At 39.7% G+C, this 19,322-nt stretch overlaps 1 protein-coding gene and 1 long non-coding RNA gene across 12 annotated transcripts in view; one reads left to right on the top strand and one right to left on the bottom strand.

Annotated features, from left to right (window-relative positions):
* Positions 1-19,322, top strand: part of tenm4 (teneurin transmembrane protein 4) — a 332,448-nt gene that overhangs the window by 57,437 nt on the left and 255,689 nt on the right. The window lies entirely within an intron of this gene.
* LOC125782645 (uncharacterized) lies at positions 6,942-7,524 on the bottom strand. The gene is made up of 3 exons (XR_007425366.1): positions 7,497-7,524; positions 7,237-7,334; positions 6,942-7,172 (listed from the first exon to the last, which is right to left on the bottom strand). It is a non-coding gene; the product is annotated as an uncharacterized LOC125782645 (long non-coding RNA).

Genomic DNA, 19,322 nt, shown 5'->3' with positions numbered 1-19,322 from the left:
GAGCCACTTTGGCCAGCGTGTTCTCTCTTAAAATTAAAGGCACCTCCAAAGAAAAGTTATGGCAGTAGAAGTTTTAGTTTTGGTTTTCACTTTTAGTTCTTTTTTTTGGAGCCTTTTGATAGATTGATTCTGTAAAGGACCATTAATGCCCATTATATTTTCTGTAGTATCTTATAACGTGATTATGAACTGTATGTATTATGAGATATTAAGGAAACAACATGTTGAGTTTAAGCACTGACAGCTCTTGTCAGCAGATCTCTGGCCAGTTTTTTTTTTATCATTATTTGACCTGTGCAATACTTCAAGGTAATCTGTGTGAAATGTGGCCTTCGATTTTGCCCAGCACCTTTCAACCATTTCCATCTCCACACTCAGGGTTGTCAGGTATAGGGCTGCAACGATTAGTCGATATCATCGATAATTGATGACGATTATTGAAATTTGTTGACTACAAATTTCATTGTCGACTAATCGTTAATTTGTAACAGTACTGCATTACACAATATGTTCTGGGGGCAAAAGCGCAATGGTAGATGGGTAAATGGCTCACTCGCACAGTTTACACTCAACTTGCTTGTTTTTTTATCCAAAAGATTACATATTTACTTACTAAATATCATTACCTTCCACGTTTAAACAACATTTAGTTCAGCTGTTTTTATCGTTTTTAGAGGTCATGGCGGAAATAATCGTTGACTAATCGACTAATCAGAAAAATAATCATCAGATTAGTCGACTACCAAAATAATCATTAGTTGCATTAGTTGCAGTAGTCATGTGTAGACAAAAGCAAGCAAACAGATTACTGCAGTCATGAAAACGGGCAAGCTGGCTCGGCTATTTTATCTGCTGAACAGGTAATCACTGAGCTTCAGTATGGTTGCTTACCATAGCCAGGGAGTTTAGAGTGGTACTACAACAGAATAAGTGGAAGCAGCTGGGAATGAAGGCAACTTACTCTGTAAATAATAAATAATAAAATGACAGATATTGAGGAGCATAGTGGTACAGAGATCGCCAACTAAGAGATTAAATTTCCAGACCTTCAAACTTCATGTGGCCTTAAGATTAGCTTAAGAACAATGAGAGTTCTATAGAGAGTTTCATGGCATGGGTTTCCATGGCTGAGCAGATCAATCAAAGCCTCACATTACCAAACTCAAGGCAGGTAAATGTAGACCTTTGCCAATATGGTGTATAAATAAGAAATTACGGCAAATTCATATATGACAGTAACTTATTTATATACACTGACATGCCAAAAGTCATGATAGAGGAACTAGTATTATGTGCCATGATTCTTTCCTGGTCTCACAGGAACTAAATAACACTGCACTGATGAGGATGGATATGTGTGTTGATGTTGGAATAGCTGGCCTCAATTCTCAAAACTTAATCCGATAAGTAACATTTTTATGAGCACATTGAGCACGATAAGGCCTTGCCATGAGCACATTGACCAGAGAGTTGTTCAACCTCACTCACAATATGGCACCTTACAATGTATACAAGTGTGCGCATTCTCAATCCATCCTTCCTCTGAGGTAACACCACATGATAAATTTAAAAACTGCCAGCCCATGATGTCAGTAATGTTAGTAATTACTAATTACACTAATTACACTTATTTTCCTAGAAAGCTCATTTACTTTACCTGTAAGCCAAGAACCATTCAGGAGCCTCTCAGTGTGAGTCTCTCAGAGCTCTTTATTTCTCTGGCTTGCTCTCAAAATTTTGTCCAGTGGCAGAGTAGATCCCGCTTTAGAGATTTGATTGAGTTTGATCCGCCCCTCAAATCCGTTAGAAGCTCGCCGAGGTTACTGATGACCACGTGACACAGATTTGAGCTGGGTTCTGTCGCTGAGGTCCCCAGCCTGGGATTTGGTCTTGTTTTCATGTGTTTGTATTGTCATAAGGACAGAACGTGCTCACTTTCAGATGTTTCACTATTCTGATCAAAGCATGTTCTTCTGCACACACACACACACACACACACACACAACTGTGATTTTTTTTTTTTTAAACGTGCTTAAAACCTTGCCCTGCTCGCATGCCATTTGCACTTGATGGACGTTTGACAGCTCTCAGATCCAACAGCAGCAGCTACAAAGAATTACTCAGCGAAGATTATCCCGAAAAAAGAGAGACCAAACAAACTAGCAGCCTTCTTTTTTTTTAACAGCGACTCGTTCCAGTCAACTTTCTTTACTGAATCAGACAGTCGGGATCATCGGGCGCAAGCTAATTAAAGCGCTAGAATCCAACTATTATTATTTTCTATTTTGGTGGGGGTCAGGCTGTCATTATGGAGAAGGGTTTCAAGCTCATTTCTAGCACTGTTGTTGAGTTTGACTCGGGAAGAGCATAAATATGTCATTGAAAGTCGTCTGGGTGAAGATTCTCATTGAAGCTGCTTGAACACAGAATATTTTGAAATACAATCATTGTCAAAGAAATGGTTGCAAAAATATTTGCACCCAGAAGGAAGCGTCAGATTGCAGTGCTATTCAGAAGGAAGGTTATCACCATATTTGACTGATATGGGTAACTTGTGGTCATACACTTTATTGCCAAATGTTTGGATGCAGCTGCTCGGACATGGAAACCCATTACATGAAGCTCTCTGCGCTCTTCAGTTCTTGAGCTTATCTGAAGGCCACAAAGTTTGGAGGTCCTTAATAATCGACTCTGCAGAAATTATGTGCACTATGTGCCTCAGCATCTTTCACAACTGGATCTGGTGCAGAGTTGGCTTCCTGTCACAGTACCATGCTGGAATTCACTAAGTTCCAAAGAGCGACCCATTCTTTCACAAATTGTCACTAGTTTCTAGAAGCAGTCTGTATGCCTAGGCGCTTGGTTATATATAGGATTGCAACCTGAGTTCAATGCTTTGGATGGGTGAGCGAATACTTTTGGCATTATATATTGTGTATTTATTATGGTGTACATGCAGAAGTCGTGTGTAACACACATCTAAAGCATATGTACCACAACATGGCAGATATCTTAAAAGGTTTCTAGTATTTCATGTGGCTTGAACATATTCTTATGGATTTTATGATGGTAGGGGTTGAGTGTTCCAGTAGCATCCCACATCTTTTTAATCTGGAATAGGTCTGACATTGCCATTGGCCATGATATATCTGTATCTGTGTATTTTAAAGCAAGCAGCATTAGGGCTGCAACTAATGACTATTTTAGTAGTCGACCAATCTGCCAATAATTTATTTGATTAGTTGAAAAGTCACAATTATTTTTTGCCATGCCCTCCGATTGCACTTTCTAGTGGTGAGGCTCCTCATTCAATGCATATTTTACTGCACATTCACTGTTAAACATTTAGGGCGCAGGATCATTTTTGCATCAGTACATTTTGGATAATTTTATGCCACTCTTGGTGCAACGATTTGAACTGTTCAGCTTGATATGATGGATATTCAAAGAACAAATCTAAGAAACTAATCATGGTTTCTTATTTTTTCCAGAGCTGTTTATTACATAGTTACTATAACAATTTTACTATAGTTTACAGAATAAAGTATTTCCCTAACACTTAGCCAGCTACTCTATCTAGAGTTAGTAATGTTAATGAAGAGTTAATCCTGTTTAAACCCACTTTATCAAGCTTTCTGCAGTAGTTTAACCCACCACAAGTAATAGAAGTCAGTGTTTAAAGGAATAAAGTACAAAATTGCACCCAGTGCCATGAATCCAGGCCTTCTGGACGTGTGGCAGATCCACTTGATGATCCTGGAGCTGACCACAGTGCCTCCACACATATATATGTGTTTCATTCGTAGACACTCCATGACAGTTTGGCACAACTACTCACAAAGTTTCAACTTTTTTTTCTGGACAATGAGTATCTTGAACAGAAACTGAGCATTCACCCATTTCTCCTTCTCTCCCGATCCTCCTCACTTCCTCTCAACTTCAGAAAAATGAAGAAAGATTACTGTGGAATGTGCTTTAGTTTAACTTTAGTTTAACTCATTTAGATCTGTGCAGATTACAGCAGTCCAGAAAAGCAGTGAGGGATTAAACTGGGATGGATGTCACGGGTTTGCTAAGTCATGTTCCACTGAAGAGCTATTTTTAGCACTTTATTACACTTTGCCTTTTAACTAATGATTTACACAGAGGATTATCTTGAAGGAGTTGACATGGTGTAAGTGTGTTATAAATGATAATTACAGTGTTTATACAAGGCCCACATTTCAGGAGAGATATTCCAGAAGGCCTCATTCTAGAGGGGATATATCCCATATAATATAATATTCATTTGTGCCGGGTGTTTGGTAGCCAGTGCCCTTTTAATGAGCTCTTGGGATGGTCCCACACTGAACTTATGGTATGTCTGATTATGCTGACCATAATAATTTTCTGTAATACTGTACATATCTTATTGCTGTCGCGGAAAAAATCTTCTTTTTTTTTTAAGATTACAGCTCTGGAAAAACTTGAGAGACCACTTCAGTTTCATATTCTCTGATTTTGCTATTTATAGGTTTATGTAAAATGAACATTGTTGTTTTATTCTATAAACTACAAAAAACATTTCTCCCAAATTCCAATTAAAAATATTGTCATTTAGAGCATTTATTTGCAGAAAATGAGAACTGGCTGGAATAACAAAAAAGATGCAGAACTTTCAGACCTCAAATAATGCAAAGAAAACAAGTTTATATTCATAAAGAGTTTTAAGAGTTCAGATATCAATATTTGGTGGAATAATCCTGTTTTTTAATCACAGTTTTCATGCATCTTCGCATGTTCTCTTCCACCAGTCTTACACACTGCTTTTGGATAACTTTATGCCACTCCTGGTGCATAAAGTTCAGTTTGGTTTGATGGCTTTTGACCATCTATTTTCCTCTTGATTATATTCCAGAGGTTTTCAATTTGGTTAAATAAAAAAAACTCATAATTTTTAAGTGGTCTCTTATTTTTTTCCAGAGCTGTATATTTTAAACAACACAACTGGACACATTGTAAATAAATGCCAGATTCACATTTTGTCAAAAAGTGAAAAACTAACAAGTTTTCAATAACACTTTTTCAGTTTTATGGTTGCAAAGCATACTTCTGATGAAAGTCAATGTTCTTCCATAAACATTTGCTCCATATTTGTGTCAAAGTTTGTAATACTTCTCTACTTCATCATTTCATATGCTTCTTTCTAGTTTTGAGCAAAAATGTGATATAATTGTAAAATTGTGAATTACACTCCACACCTGTAGAGGGAGCCCAAGATAAAATGTATCCTATCACATCTTGCATAGTAGAGGAGCCTAAGATAAAATGTAGCCTATCACATCTTACATAGTAGCTTCTTCAGTCGAAAAAAGGACAGGTCCCTGGTAGGAATGTTCTATGAAGACTTCTTCTCAGGTGGTTCTGTGACAAAACATCCGCAAAATTGAAACAGTCCATGTGATTAGTCGGTAATCAGTTTTGCTAGCAAACTTTATCCACGTGATAAGTCATATCCAAATTTGTTAACAAACTATTGCAACATAATCCATGCGACTAGTGATTAATTGACTTTGATGACTAATTGTTGTGACGTTATCCATGTAATAAGTTGTTAGTCGATCTTCGAGGCCAGTGCAATTAGTCGTTAATCGACTTTGTTGACTAATCGCTACAACAGTACCTACACGATTAGTCATTAGTCGACATTGTAGACTAATCGTCATGACCATATGTTCAACACATAAGCCACGCAAGTGAGCTGCCAGCACTGTCATATTAGCCTAAAGCCGCTGTTAGCTCATGCGTTTTAGCCCTGACTGCTCTCCCTTTACATCGCTCTCGCTTCCATCTCACGTGTTGGAGGCCGCGCGACGGCTGCATGAAAAACACATGATGCCATACTGCGGAAAAATAGCAGCGTGCAGCATGGGAATATGCCGCGCCTCGGCCTCGATACATACGCGCACACACACTCCAACACACTTACACACATAGAAAAACACACACACACTCGCACGTGCGCTCACAGAGCCCGGGGACAAGGTGCTTTTTCGGTGGCACCATCACTGCTAGCACCATCCCCGCCTCGTGGAGAGACAGGGGGGTGTATTTTTAAACCAGCGCCCGCGTGTAACGCAGAAAGAGGCGCATGCATGCTTCTTCTTTCCCGCCGGTGCAAAACGTTCCTGGCTGTCGCGCAAGATGTATGTGAGACTCACGGCGCTCGTCGCGTTCTCTGTGTGTGTGTGTGAGAGAGAGAGAGAGAGAGAGGGACTGTCTGTGCCTGGAGCGAGAGGAAGAGAGGGGAGATGGAGGAGGTTGAAGCATGGCCGCCGTGCGACTGACTGTATGCTTCAGTACTCTGATGGTGGAGGGAGGTGGAGCACATGTGTTGATGTGATGTTTTGGGGGCTGCTGTTCTCCTGAGCTGTGGGGGGATTACAGACAGGTGATTATTACTCAGCTGCTTTCAGGAGCATGAGCTTCACCCCGGGTTAGAGACCAGTGTTCACCAGAATCACCATAACGAGCTGTAACTGTTCACCACTGACCCACAGAGAGACACCAAACACCTACCTGACCCACAGAGAGACACCAAACACCCACCTGACCCACAGAGAGCCAACAAACAAACACCTACCTGACCCACAGAGAGACACCAAACAAACACCTACCTGACCCACAGAGAGCCACCAAACAAACACCCACCTGACCCACAGAGAGACACCAAACACCCACCTGACCCACAGAGAGCCAACAAACTCCCACCTGACCCACAGATACCAGCCAAACACCCACCTGACCCACAGAGAGACACCAAACAAACACCTACCTGACCCACAGAGAGACACCAAACAAACACCTACCTGACCCACAGAGAGACACCAAACAAACACCTACCTGACCCATAGAGAGACACCAAACAAACACCCACCTGACCCACAGAGAGCCAACAAACACCCACCTGACCCACAGAGAGACACCAAACAAACACCTACCTGACCCACAGAGAGCCACCAAACAAACACCCACCTGACCCACAGAGAGACACCAAACACCCACCTGACCCACAGAGAGCCAACAAACTCCCACCTGACCCACAGATACCAGCCAAACACCCACCTGACCCACAGAGAGACACCAAACAAACACCTACCTGACCCACAGAGAGACACCAAACAAACACCTACCTGACCCATAGAGAGACACCAAACAAACACCCACCTGACCCACAGAGAGCCAACAAACACCCACCTGACCCACAGAGAGACACCAAACAAACACCTACCTGACCCACAGAGAGACACCAAACAAACACCTACCTGACCCACAGAGAGACACCAAACAAACACCTGACCCACAGAGAGACACCAAACAAACACCTACCTGACCCACAGAGAGCCAACAAACAAACACACACCTGACCCACATAGAGACACCAAACAAACACCCACCTGACCCAAAGAGAGCCACCAAACAAACACCCACCTGACCCATAGAGAGACACCAAACACCCACCTGACCCACAGAGAGACACCAAACAAACACCCACCTGACCCACAGAGAGCCAACAAACTCCCACCTGACCCACAGATACCAGCCAAACACCCACCTGACCCACAGAGAGCCAACAAACACCCACCTGACCCACAGAGAGCCAACAAAAAAACACCCACCTGACCCACAGAGAGCCACCAAACACCCACATGACCCACAGAGAGCCACCAAAAACCCACATGACCCACAGAGAGCCACCAAACAAACACCCACCTGACCCACAGAGAGCCACCAAACACCCACCTGACCCACAGAGAGCCACCAAACACCCACCTGACCCACAGAGAGCCACCAGCTACCAAACAAACACCCACCTGACCCACAGAGAGTCACCAAACACCCACCTGACCCACAGAGACCCACCAGCTACCAAACAAACACCCACCTGACCCACAGAGAGCCACCAAACACCCACATGACCCACAGAGAGCCACCAAACAAACACCTGACCCACAGAGAGCCACCAAACAAACACCTGACCCACAGAGAGCCAACAAACACCCACCTGACCCACAGAGAGCCACCAAACAAACACACACCTGACCCACAGAGAGCCACCAAACAAACACACACCTGACCCACAGAGAGCCAACAAACACCCACCTGACCCACAGAGAGCCACCAAACAAACACCCACCTGACCCACAGAGAGCCACCAAACAAACACACACCTGACCCACAGATACCAGTTTTTCTTTCTTTCTTTCTTTCTTTCTTTCTTTCTTTCTTTCTTTCTTTCTTTCTTAATATGTTTTTCTTTCTGTTCCATATTATTTTTCTTCTCATTTTTCTTCTCATAATTCACTTTATTTATCTCTGTCTAAACTGTCATCCTCTCTTTTTTTTTCCTTTCATTCTTTTTTTCATCTTTTTTTCTTGCAAAATATTTTCCCTTTCTTTCTTTTGTTTTTTTATCTTTCTTAGTATATGCTTTTTTCTGTTCTATATTCTTTTCCATGTTCCTTTTATTTCTCCTTGTCTGCACTGTCATCTCTTCTTTTTTAATCTTTTTTATTCTTCTTTTCTCTTCTTTCTTTCTTTTATTGTTTCTTTTGTTATTTCTGTAATATTTTCTCTTCACACTGTCTCTCTCCTTTCTTTCTTTCTTTCTTTCTTTCTTTCTATTTTTATCTTTCTTCTTTCAATTTTTTTTCTTTCTTTTCTTTTCTTTCTTTTTTCTATTTTCTTTAATTTTCTTCCTCCTATGATTTTTCTTTTCCTTTCTTTTCTTTGTCCCTTTTTTCCTCTGTCTCTGCTTATTTACACTTTCTCAAACTTTTCTTTCTCTCTTTCCTTTCTCTGTCTTCCATATATTATCTACTTCTCTGTATTATCATTTGTTTGTTTCTTTTTCTCTCACTCTCTACCCTCTTTATGTTCTGTTTCTATCTTTCTTACACTTGTTCTCTTGCCTCGCTCTCTGTCCTTCTTTCGCACCCGTTCTCCTCCCTCCTTTCTCACTTCTTTCATCTGTCATCTCCCTTCCCTCTCTCTCACCCTTCCCTCTCTCTCTCTCTCTCTCTATCGTTTATTTATTTCTCCCCTCGTTCACTCCTCGCCTCATTTGCTCTCCAAGGATTAAGAGGGGCAGCTGCAGTCAAGATTATTTATTTCCTCTCGTTCCAGCCACGATCCGTGATATTTGAGCATCCCGCGCGCTAACACACATCCCCCCATCCCTCCCCAACCGCTACACACACACACATTACAGACACACACACACACACTCTATCCCCCTCCTCTAGCACCACGCTGACATCTCCTCCCACCTGTGGTAGCGCAGCATAGCGTAGCTCTCTGGTGAAGGGGATTTACGCCTCCTGTTTCCGCCGCCGCCTTCTTAATGGATAAGCACACGTCTTGCCCGATCACACTAACGTTTCAGAACGCCTGGCCAAGGTCAGGGACGTACATCAGCGCGAGAAAGTGAGGAAATGTACCTCAGCCAGCCGTACAAACAACGCCCCCACTACACATACAAACACACACACTTACACAGCCGTACCCACACACACTTTGTTATTTACGTGGATGAATTGGAAGCTCCATTCTGAGCTGGAGCACACACATACATAATTAAACTAAGTTCTTTATGCTGCTATTGTCTGAGGTTTTTAAATTTTGGGTTAGTTGGGTGCTCAGCACCCATAAAACTCTGATCCTAGAATCCTAGAATGTCTTCCCTGCTTTCAGACAGTTCAGTTTGGACTGAACCAAAATAACAGATGAACAGTCCAGACCTACCATCACTTGATAAACAATAGAAGAAGAAAAAGAACTAGTGTGGAGCTGGACTTCCCTTGGCGTGTAGTATTTTCTGTCTTTCTTTCTCTGTTTTCTTTTCTTCTTACTTACTATCTTTCCAGAATGTGGTCCAGCCAAAACAGGATCTACTGAAATATAATCCTTTTTTTTTTTGCAGTGTAAAAGCACTTTTGTAGATAATTCAGACTTTGAGACCAATGTCTGGAGTATAAGGGTAAAGGCAATCATTAGCAATTAAACAATAGAAGAAGAAAAATGACCTAATGTGGTGCTTAAATCTCTTGTTGTGACTCTCAGGCACATCATGCTGCAGTATCAGATTACATAGGTGACTCCTGGCTGTATCTACTGTAACTGTAGATTAATCCTCATTTATAAAAAAACATCTGTTTAATTCCCTCTGCTACATGAAGCAGCATGTGTCTGCAAAGGGTGCATAGGGAGTCGAATTGTGACAGAGATGCCTAATTCAGCACAGCACCTCACTGAACCCATGCATTTCAACATTACAACTACAACTGCCAAGTATAGAGCGATTAGGGCTACAGCTATCGATTATTTTAGTAATCGAGTACTCTACTGAAAAATCGATTCGATTAATCGAGTAATCTGATAAAACATAAAATAAGAGATTACATAAAATAAGAAATTTTACTTAATAATGAATGACCAATTGGATTAATTTTTAAATTCACAGCATACAGAATAATTAATCATTTAAAAAGTAATAATTTAATAATTAATAATTTAATAAATTAAGTTAAATTATTTCAATTTAGGATTTTTTGTATGTATTAAATATAGGGCATTAATCAATAATAAAAGCATAAACATTGGCTTTATGTTGTGCATCTTAGCTACATGACAATACATTAAGTTCATGGCCAGCTAACTTTAACATGTATTTATTTATAAACTCCACAGCGCTGTGTTTGATGATTACTGATTACATAAAGCCTGTATTAAGTCTAGAACTTGTCTCCTTTGTAATAAACTAACCACACACACATTAGACAGTATTAATAATAATCAGCACTCCACAGCGCTGTCGTTATGTTATTACGGTATATAAATATTAATCTCATTGATTTATTATAAGTTAAATTTACCTGGTCTCCGCTCCACTGCTTCAAAAACCTCCGCCTCCTCTTCCTGCTTCCTGTGTACGGGTGACATAATGCTAAGTGCGCAGTTTCACAATAAAAGTCCGTTATAAATTCCGCGCTCTGCGTTTTAAAATTTACTAAACGATTTCTCGAGCCACAGAAAATTTATTGATCATTTTTTTAAATCGAGTTACTCAAATTACTCACCTCTAAGAGACATGTTGGTGAAAGGAAGTAGCTAAGATTTTTATTCCGCTCCCTAAACTGCAGTGTGAAACTAAATGTGGGCAATGTTCACAAATACAAAAATCCTGGAATGGCCTTTCAGCTCTCTTTCTCTCTCTCTCTCTCTCTCTCTCTCTTTCTCTGTATCTCTCGCAGAGTTGTGAGATCAGAGAGCTATGATTAGTAGCTAGTAGGTAGTAGAGAACAGCAGCAGCTGCAGCAGTAGTCCTGGTCCCAGGCTACTTTTTTGTTTAAGTTAAGGCTTTTTACCCATTCTGTTTTCATGCACTGGCAGAGCTCCCTGTTTGATCCTGGAAGCAGGGAGCACTCTGAGTAGCACAGCTCCACTCCCACACACTCGCACACACACACGTTTACACAAACCCCCCACACAAGCGCTGGTGTGCCCCTTTCTACCCTCTTCAGCTCCCCCTCCCCGTTCTCCTCTATTGAAAACACACCTTTCTCCTGTTCTTCTGAGCAGAGCAGAGCTGAGCTGAGCAGGCATGTGAAAGAGCCGCTGCAAAAGAAAGTAAGTGGTGCTTTCAGGCCTCTCTAAAACACAATCCAGCTTCAGGCTTCAGCTATTGTCTGTGAGTGAGCGGCGATGTGTAGGTGTGTTGTAGAGCATGCTGCTGGAGTATTAAACACATTTGGGGAATATCGTGGAAGCTGTAGGATATTGTTGCCGCCATTCATTTCAAGAACTTACTGTAACTGAGGAAGAGTTGCTGTTACACTGTATGTCCTAATATTTTTGTGGACACGCCCTCTAAGACAGATATGCCTTTAGCTTCTCTTCAGCTCTTCAGTCTCTGGCTAGGTAGGAGACTCTAAAGTTCAATGAGTGTACAGTAAGTGGACAGTTAGTGTTTAAAAACTCCAGCAGCACTGCTGTGTCTGATCCACTCTTCATACCACAACAGCACACACCAACATACCACTACCATGTCAGTGTCACTGCAGGCCTGTGAATGACCCACCACCCAAATAAAAATACCTGCTTGCTCTCTGTGTAGTCCTGGCTGTTGCAGAACACGGTAAAAGTATAGTATAGTAAGTATAGTAAAGTAGAGTGTATTGTAGAGTATAGTAAAGTATGCCGAGAAAAAGATTATTACAGTATTTCGTCTGTAATTATAGAACTACAGAGTGTCCTATATGGCCAGTGAGCTGATAAAGTAGGTGGTCCTAATGTAATGATTGGTCAATTTTGTAAAGCTATTTTTTTTATTATAAAGCATGCAGAGTTGCATTAAAGGGGCACTAAATCCCTGGATTTTAGCTGACTCCACCCTTAGCTCAAATTTGAAAAGGGCTAAAAATTGGAGGGATAGTTTGGAAGGGGAACTGAGAGATGTATGGGTTTAGAGGCAGGGCAGGAGAGAAACAGCAGTGTGGTTGGGACAAAGATGGTTAGATGTCAGCAGGGGGGTGGTATTATTGATTGTCTGATTGTGATGTTTCTGCGAACCAATGTATACGGACACATCATTACCACAAAAAAAAAAAACTTTTTTAAAGGTTAGAAAACGTTTAGAAAACAAAACTGGTATGTTTTATCACTTCAAAGGTACACTTTTCAGCTGCAACTTAAAAAAAATATGGTTTAGGGTTTAGTGGCTCTTTAAAAATGTAATACAATATGTTATCATTAAGTCATTGGCTAAACATTGTATAAAATTAACAATAAATACATTTATCACTATTATATCAATAAATAAATAAGTAGATCTCATGACAGGCCTGCTTTTTACATTGTATAAAGACATTACAAAGAAGTGGGCCAACAGAAATGTTCCACAGTGCTCCAAAATATACGTTATATTCAAGTCGTTTTCAAATTTTAGGACAAATGTTCTCCTTTCTGGTACTCAAAAATCTCACTGTATTTACATATCTATGTATTCTTATATGTAGTCCATCAGCCAAAATATATTTATCCTTAAAATTTTTACATCCTTTACATTTGAGGGTTTTTCTTTTTTTTTTTTCTTCTTCCAATGTTTAAATATTATTAATTTAAAAGTGAATTAGTTATAACATTCCAATTACTACTTCTACAAAATGATGTACTTTGGTTTTTTTGTGATTATTTATGTATTGTATTTGTGGTATAATATGGTCTTAAACTGATAACAATATGGATTATCTTTTTTATTTTTGGGATCATATATTTTCCAAACAGAAATAGTCTATTTAATTATTATTATTTATCCTCATTATTAGCAAATCAATATGTTGTTAAGTTGCCATTGTTTACATAATAGGCTAAAATGTGCAGATTAATTTAGTTTATACTAAAGGCTTGAGACTCTTATACTAAATAAAATAGTACATTTTATTGTGTTGCAGTAGTGTTTTCTTAAAATTAAGAATATCAACAGTATTCTACTTTTATCGCAAAAATACCCTCAAATATTGTAATATAATTGTTGGGCCATATCACCAACCCCTAAAACTCAAGCTATTAAGTGTCAAATCAGTGCTGTCTCTATTCACCTGGTAACGTTGTGTCTCATTATTTTTCAAGCAGCCAAAATATTACTTTAGCACTAAAGCTACAAGCCTAACCTATGCCTGCTAACAAATACCTGCACACTGATCTCTCAGCCCTCTTAAACCTCATCCAGGTCTTCATTAAGGTTGCACTTTAATCTGGTGTCAGTTTTCAACAGATTTTATCTTCCAGTAAGGCGTAGCAATGCCCTAAAGCATGTCAACAAGTCTGTGTGACCCTAGTAAAGACCTGGATGCGGATTGAGAGAGGTGTGTGGGCTTGTATTTACTGAAAGGATTTGGGTGGCTGTTGACTTACAGTGTTAGCAACTTTAGCCCTTTTAGCTCCGGCACTGAACTAAGAACGTCTTGAAAAAGTCCTGGCATTTCCACTACATCTGGGTTAGGTGGAACATTGAGAGAATTCCATTTGTTGCCAAAACATTTCTTTAGTCTCTCCTAAACTTCAACTATCATACATTTCTATTAAGGGAAGGGAGTGATGGGCTAATGGTCTAATAATTAAATATCGTGCAACCCTAGTTGTGCTGACATAAGGTTCTCTATTGCATGGTACATTGGTTTTAATTTGCATTTGTGAATTACAGCATAGTAAACAGTGATTTACTGAAGTATTCTTGAATTCAAGCTGTAGAGGTGGGCGATATGGCCCTAAAATAATATCACAATATTTTACGGTATTTTTGCGATAACGATTCTCTTGGCGATATGACAAAACATTCAATTAAAACATAAACATTTTAAAAATACCCTACTGCAACTAAATGAAAATTACATTTTAGTATTGCATACAATATGATATGGCACACCCCTAACTGAGATATTAAAAAATACAAGAATTTTCATTAGATTTGTAACAGAAGTCAATGATCTAGAATTTCGTGATACTACTACTAAACTCCATATATCTCCAAATATCCAGAACTAAAGTAAAATAAATGATACTGGATGATATAATCTGTCTCTAGTAGATGTAATGGAAAATGAGAACAGTGTGAATTTTCCTTTTGCTAAAAACAGTAAAAAAGTAGAACCCTGATGTGATAATTAGGAGTGCACGATATTTCAGGGTATAATATCATTTACGATATTCAAAAAAGTTGGCAATATTATCACGTACAACACGATATGGCATACCGCTAATTTCCAGTGAAGAATCATGTCTGTATGTAATGCAGCGCCACCTGAGGGCCCGAAGATCACCAGCATCCAATGCTGCACAAGGATTTTTCCAAATTCTCTAAATCGATTGATACTTTTATGTGCTGAAGATAATGAGTTACCCAATGTCTTTTCAATTTGAAATTGGTTAATCTCTCCCAACGTTTCTCTAAAATGCTCTTTTTTTAAAAACTAGTTGCAGGTTTTTTTATTAGTACAACTTACTTTTTCAGCCTTTTGTAGTTCTGCCCCATCTAATATGTGTTCTATGTTCTATTGTGAATAAAATACATGTCTGTGAGATTTAAAATAGGTTGTATATAATAATAATCGATATGTTCTACACTTACGACTTCCTGACTGGTTCATAATGCTGTGAAAATTTGAGATTAACATGTCTAAGCAAGGGAATTAATTCTGACACAGGGTGCGACCGGCGCCATATGTTTACTGACCTCCTGAAGGCAGTCGATTTCATATAAGCTTCTTAGGTTTTCAGCCCCACATCCATTTTATTACTCTTGCCCGAGGTGGACTCTCTAACACCCCGCTCATCATGGCCGTGCAGTGCAGTGAACAGTGCTGGTAAAACCCTCTGTACCAGAAAGAACATCTCCTTTACTGTAGGTTACAGCACCACAAAATCACAGCGCACTCATTGTTTTGTGTGTTCTGCGGCTCCTCTAACTCTATTCATCACTGTAATCCTCTCCAGAAGTGCCGTGCGATCTGAATCATCACAGACGACGCTTGTTTTCCTGCGCGGAAGCATTGGCATGATATTAATTCTGTACACCAAACCACAAACAAGCCTAATGCTAGATAATCATGCTGGAGCCGTGGGTCAGCTTCGGGAGGCCAAATAGCTCCACTTACCCCAGACAGCTCACTGAATGAATAGATTTCAGCCATTTGCCTGTTATCTCTGCACCACCAAAACCTCCTAATTACATTTTTGACAGCTTTGAGAGTTTTTAAAGCTGACCCTTTAACAAGTCTCTGAGCCACCCTGTTGGAACTGTGCAAAACAAATAGAAATGCTATAGAAATGAAAAGAAAAAAACAGATAAATATGATAAATGTAAATATATGATTAAATATGGTTCAAGCTGGTCTCTGATGGTCAGGGTGGGTGAAAAGCTGGTCATGTATATAAAAAAAAACATACCCTATATATATATATATATATATGTAAATATCTCAGTACCTCAGTTTGGACAACAGTGCATAAGTTCATCCTTCACAAAAACCTAATTAACAATTTAGTAAATGAACTGAAATGTCCTAAAATCTTTATTTTTTAGATTTTTAAGTCCATAGATGAGCCATCAACTGCACACTGTGCAGCTTGATTTAGGCCCTGTCAGTGTGTCTTTGCTATCGTAACGACGAGAAAAGTAATATGCCTTGCGCGACTCGAAACGCTGACTTTTAATGTCTGTCTTGGTGTAACGCTGTAAAAAAGAGGCTTTATTACAGAGCACGTAAAAAAGAGCATAGTCAAATAACAAGCATGGGTCAAAACCAGAGAGAAAATGAGCAAAAACATCAGAGCCGAGTGACAAAACGAAACGAACCATGAGCCAGAAGCAGCATTCAACAAACCAAAAAATCACAAATACAAGCAAAGCAGAAGGGCTAGACAGATACGTAGTGAAAAAAGCAAACAATGGTCATGCATGGAAAATACAGACAGGAAGATAAAGCATGCATGCTGGGGGTTGTAGTTCCGGGCTGGATTTTGTCCATTGACAAGAACAGAAGAGTTCTTTTTTTGGACTACAGAGTGTGCAGCAAGCATGACACAAGGCTTTTTTCAGTCAGCGGTGTGCTTGTGTTTTCTGTTGCCAAGATAGCAATACACCTGAAATTTACCTAAACACACCTCATTTCCAGACCACTGCACCCATTGGCGTAGATACAGTTTTTATTAAGCACTTTTGCAATATAAACTACTGTTGGCGGGTGAAATCAATGAGCATATCAATGCGCTTTGAGCGGGTGTAAGATAGGAGCCCCTAGTTTATTAAGAATAAAACCATTCATATTGTCAGACTGGTCATGGAGGACTGTGGTGTTGATGGTAGAGTGGCACAACTGTCTAATTGCCAACTGTCTAATTGTCGCTGAGTTTTAAGGAGATTGCAAATTCCCTTTCAAACAAAGGCAGATTTGAGAGAACCTTAGACTTAAGGAAGTTGAGTTAATTCATTTTAAGTTATTTTAGGTTTAACTGAATTTTCAAAGTAATATTATGTTAACAGTGTACAAAAGCAATTTAGAAAATTTTAGCATTTAGAAACATAAGTTTTTTTCCTTTTTCCTGGTCATCTGGACTTTATATATTCAGAACATTGTGAATATAAAAATATAAATATGAATATGAAATGAATGAAGAAGTAATCCCAGCTCTCTTGTTTTTAGAGCTAATGCTGATGTGTTTGTGCTGCTGATGGGAACTGATGCAGACTGACAATGAGGAAGTGTCAGAATGTATTGATTAATGAGTTTTAACTGCTGTTTAGTACAGAAAATAGCTCAGCCCTGTGTAGTGCAATACAAATGAGGCAGTGGGGATCAATTTCAGTCACAGCCAAAGTCATAAATAATATGCACAGGCACCAGACCTTTCCAGCGTTCCTGGCAAAAGTGTTGGTTTATGGTAATTTGGGTCTTATTTTATGTATTTTATGTGTTTGTTATTGTCATTATGATGAAGTTTGAAGTCTGTTCAGTCTGTATTGCAGTTAGTAAGAAGGGTCAGCTCTATATAAAACCTTCAATTAAAGTTGATGCCTTTTTTCCTCATACCATGTGTGCCATTTTTATTAAGACAGCTCGGAACTATGGGTTTGCCATAATCTATTGCACACAGTAATATCTTTATAATTTTTTTAATGATTAAAATCCATAATTAAGTTACTTACTGTTGTTCGTAATCTTCTTCTTTTTATTGTTCTATTCAAGTTTTTTTTTTTTTTAATGCAGCTCTTTAGCAACCACCTGGCATTACCACAGCAGTTTTCTACCAACACTATAGCAACCACCTAGCAACACCCCAAAAAACAACTAGCAAACACCATAGCAACTGTCTACCAATACTACAGCAAACACCACAGCAACCACCTAGCAATGCCACAGCAACCATCTACCAACACTACATCAACCACCTAGCAGCACCACAGCAACCACTTATAAACACCACAGCAACCACCTAACTATAACTAATTACATTGCTTGTGCTTTTTAAAGAAATACATGGTAAGGTTTTTGTATAACATATTTTTTAGTAGTTATTAGGGCCACTTTTGAGGGTGGAGGGAAATTCCCCTGGAGAGTAAAAAAGCCCCCTCCCCACAGCAACCACCTAGCAACACCATAGAAACCAGTTAGCAATGCCACAACAACCATCTACCAACACCACAGCAACCACCTAGCAACAAAACAGCAACCTTCTACCAACACCCCAGCTACCACCTAGCAACACCATAGCAAACACCTAACTATACTGAATTACATTGTTTGTGCTTTTTAGAGCAATATGTGGTTAGTTTTTTGTAAGTTTTTAGTATTTTAGGGCCACTTTTGAGGGGATAGGGGGATTTCCCCTTGAGAGCAACCACCTAGCAACATTATAGCAACCACCTAGCAACACCATAGCAACCGTCTACCAACACTACAGCAAGCACCTAGCAACACCACAGCAACCACCTACCAATGCCACAGCAACCGTCTACCAACACCACATCAACAACCTAGCAGCACCACAGCAACCACCTAACAACACCACAGCAACCACCTACCAACATCACAGCAACCGTCTACCAAACACCACAGCAACCACCTAGCAACACCACAGCAACCACCTACCAACATCACAGCAACCACCTAGCAACACCATAGCAACCACCTAGCAACACCACAGCAACCACCCAGCAACACCACAGCAACCACGTAGCAACGCCATAGCAAACACCTAGCAACACCACAACAACGGTCTACCAAACACCACAGCAACCACCTAGTAACACCACAGTAACCACCTAACAACACCACAGCAACCACCTAGCAACACCATAGCAACCACCCAGCAACACCACAGCAACCATCTATCAACAACGTACAAGCAGACAGTGGGGGAGAGGCAGTAGATAAAATGGGATTTATTAGCGCACTTTTCCAAGTCAACTTTTAAAGTTTGTTTACACACTTTTCTCCAATAGTTTAATTTTAAAAGTTTATTTTTTTGTTTCTGCTCAATGATTGGAACTGCTATACTTATTTTAATTAAAATGTAACATTCATTTTGTTGCAGTAGTATTGTTGTAAAAATATTGTGATATTATTTTAGGGCCATATCAGCCACCCTTAATCAGAAGACAGGCTGTTAAGTGTGAAATGACTGCTGTCTCTACTTACCTGGCAACATTATGTCTCATAAATCTTTCAGGGCTGCCTCATCACTCAGGCTGGTGTGTGAGGGACTAATGGCAGCGCGGCAGGTCC

Source organism: Astyanax mexicanus, chromosome 18, assembly GCF_023375975.1.
Source record: "Astyanax mexicanus isolate ESR-SI-001 chromosome 18, AstMex3_surface, whole genome shotgun sequence".
Lineage (NCBI taxonomy): Eukaryota > Metazoa > Chordata > Actinopteri > Characiformes > Acestrorhamphidae > Astyanax > Astyanax mexicanus.
Note: the sequence above shows the minus strand (reverse complement) of the source record. Positions and strands in the feature narration are given on the sequence as shown.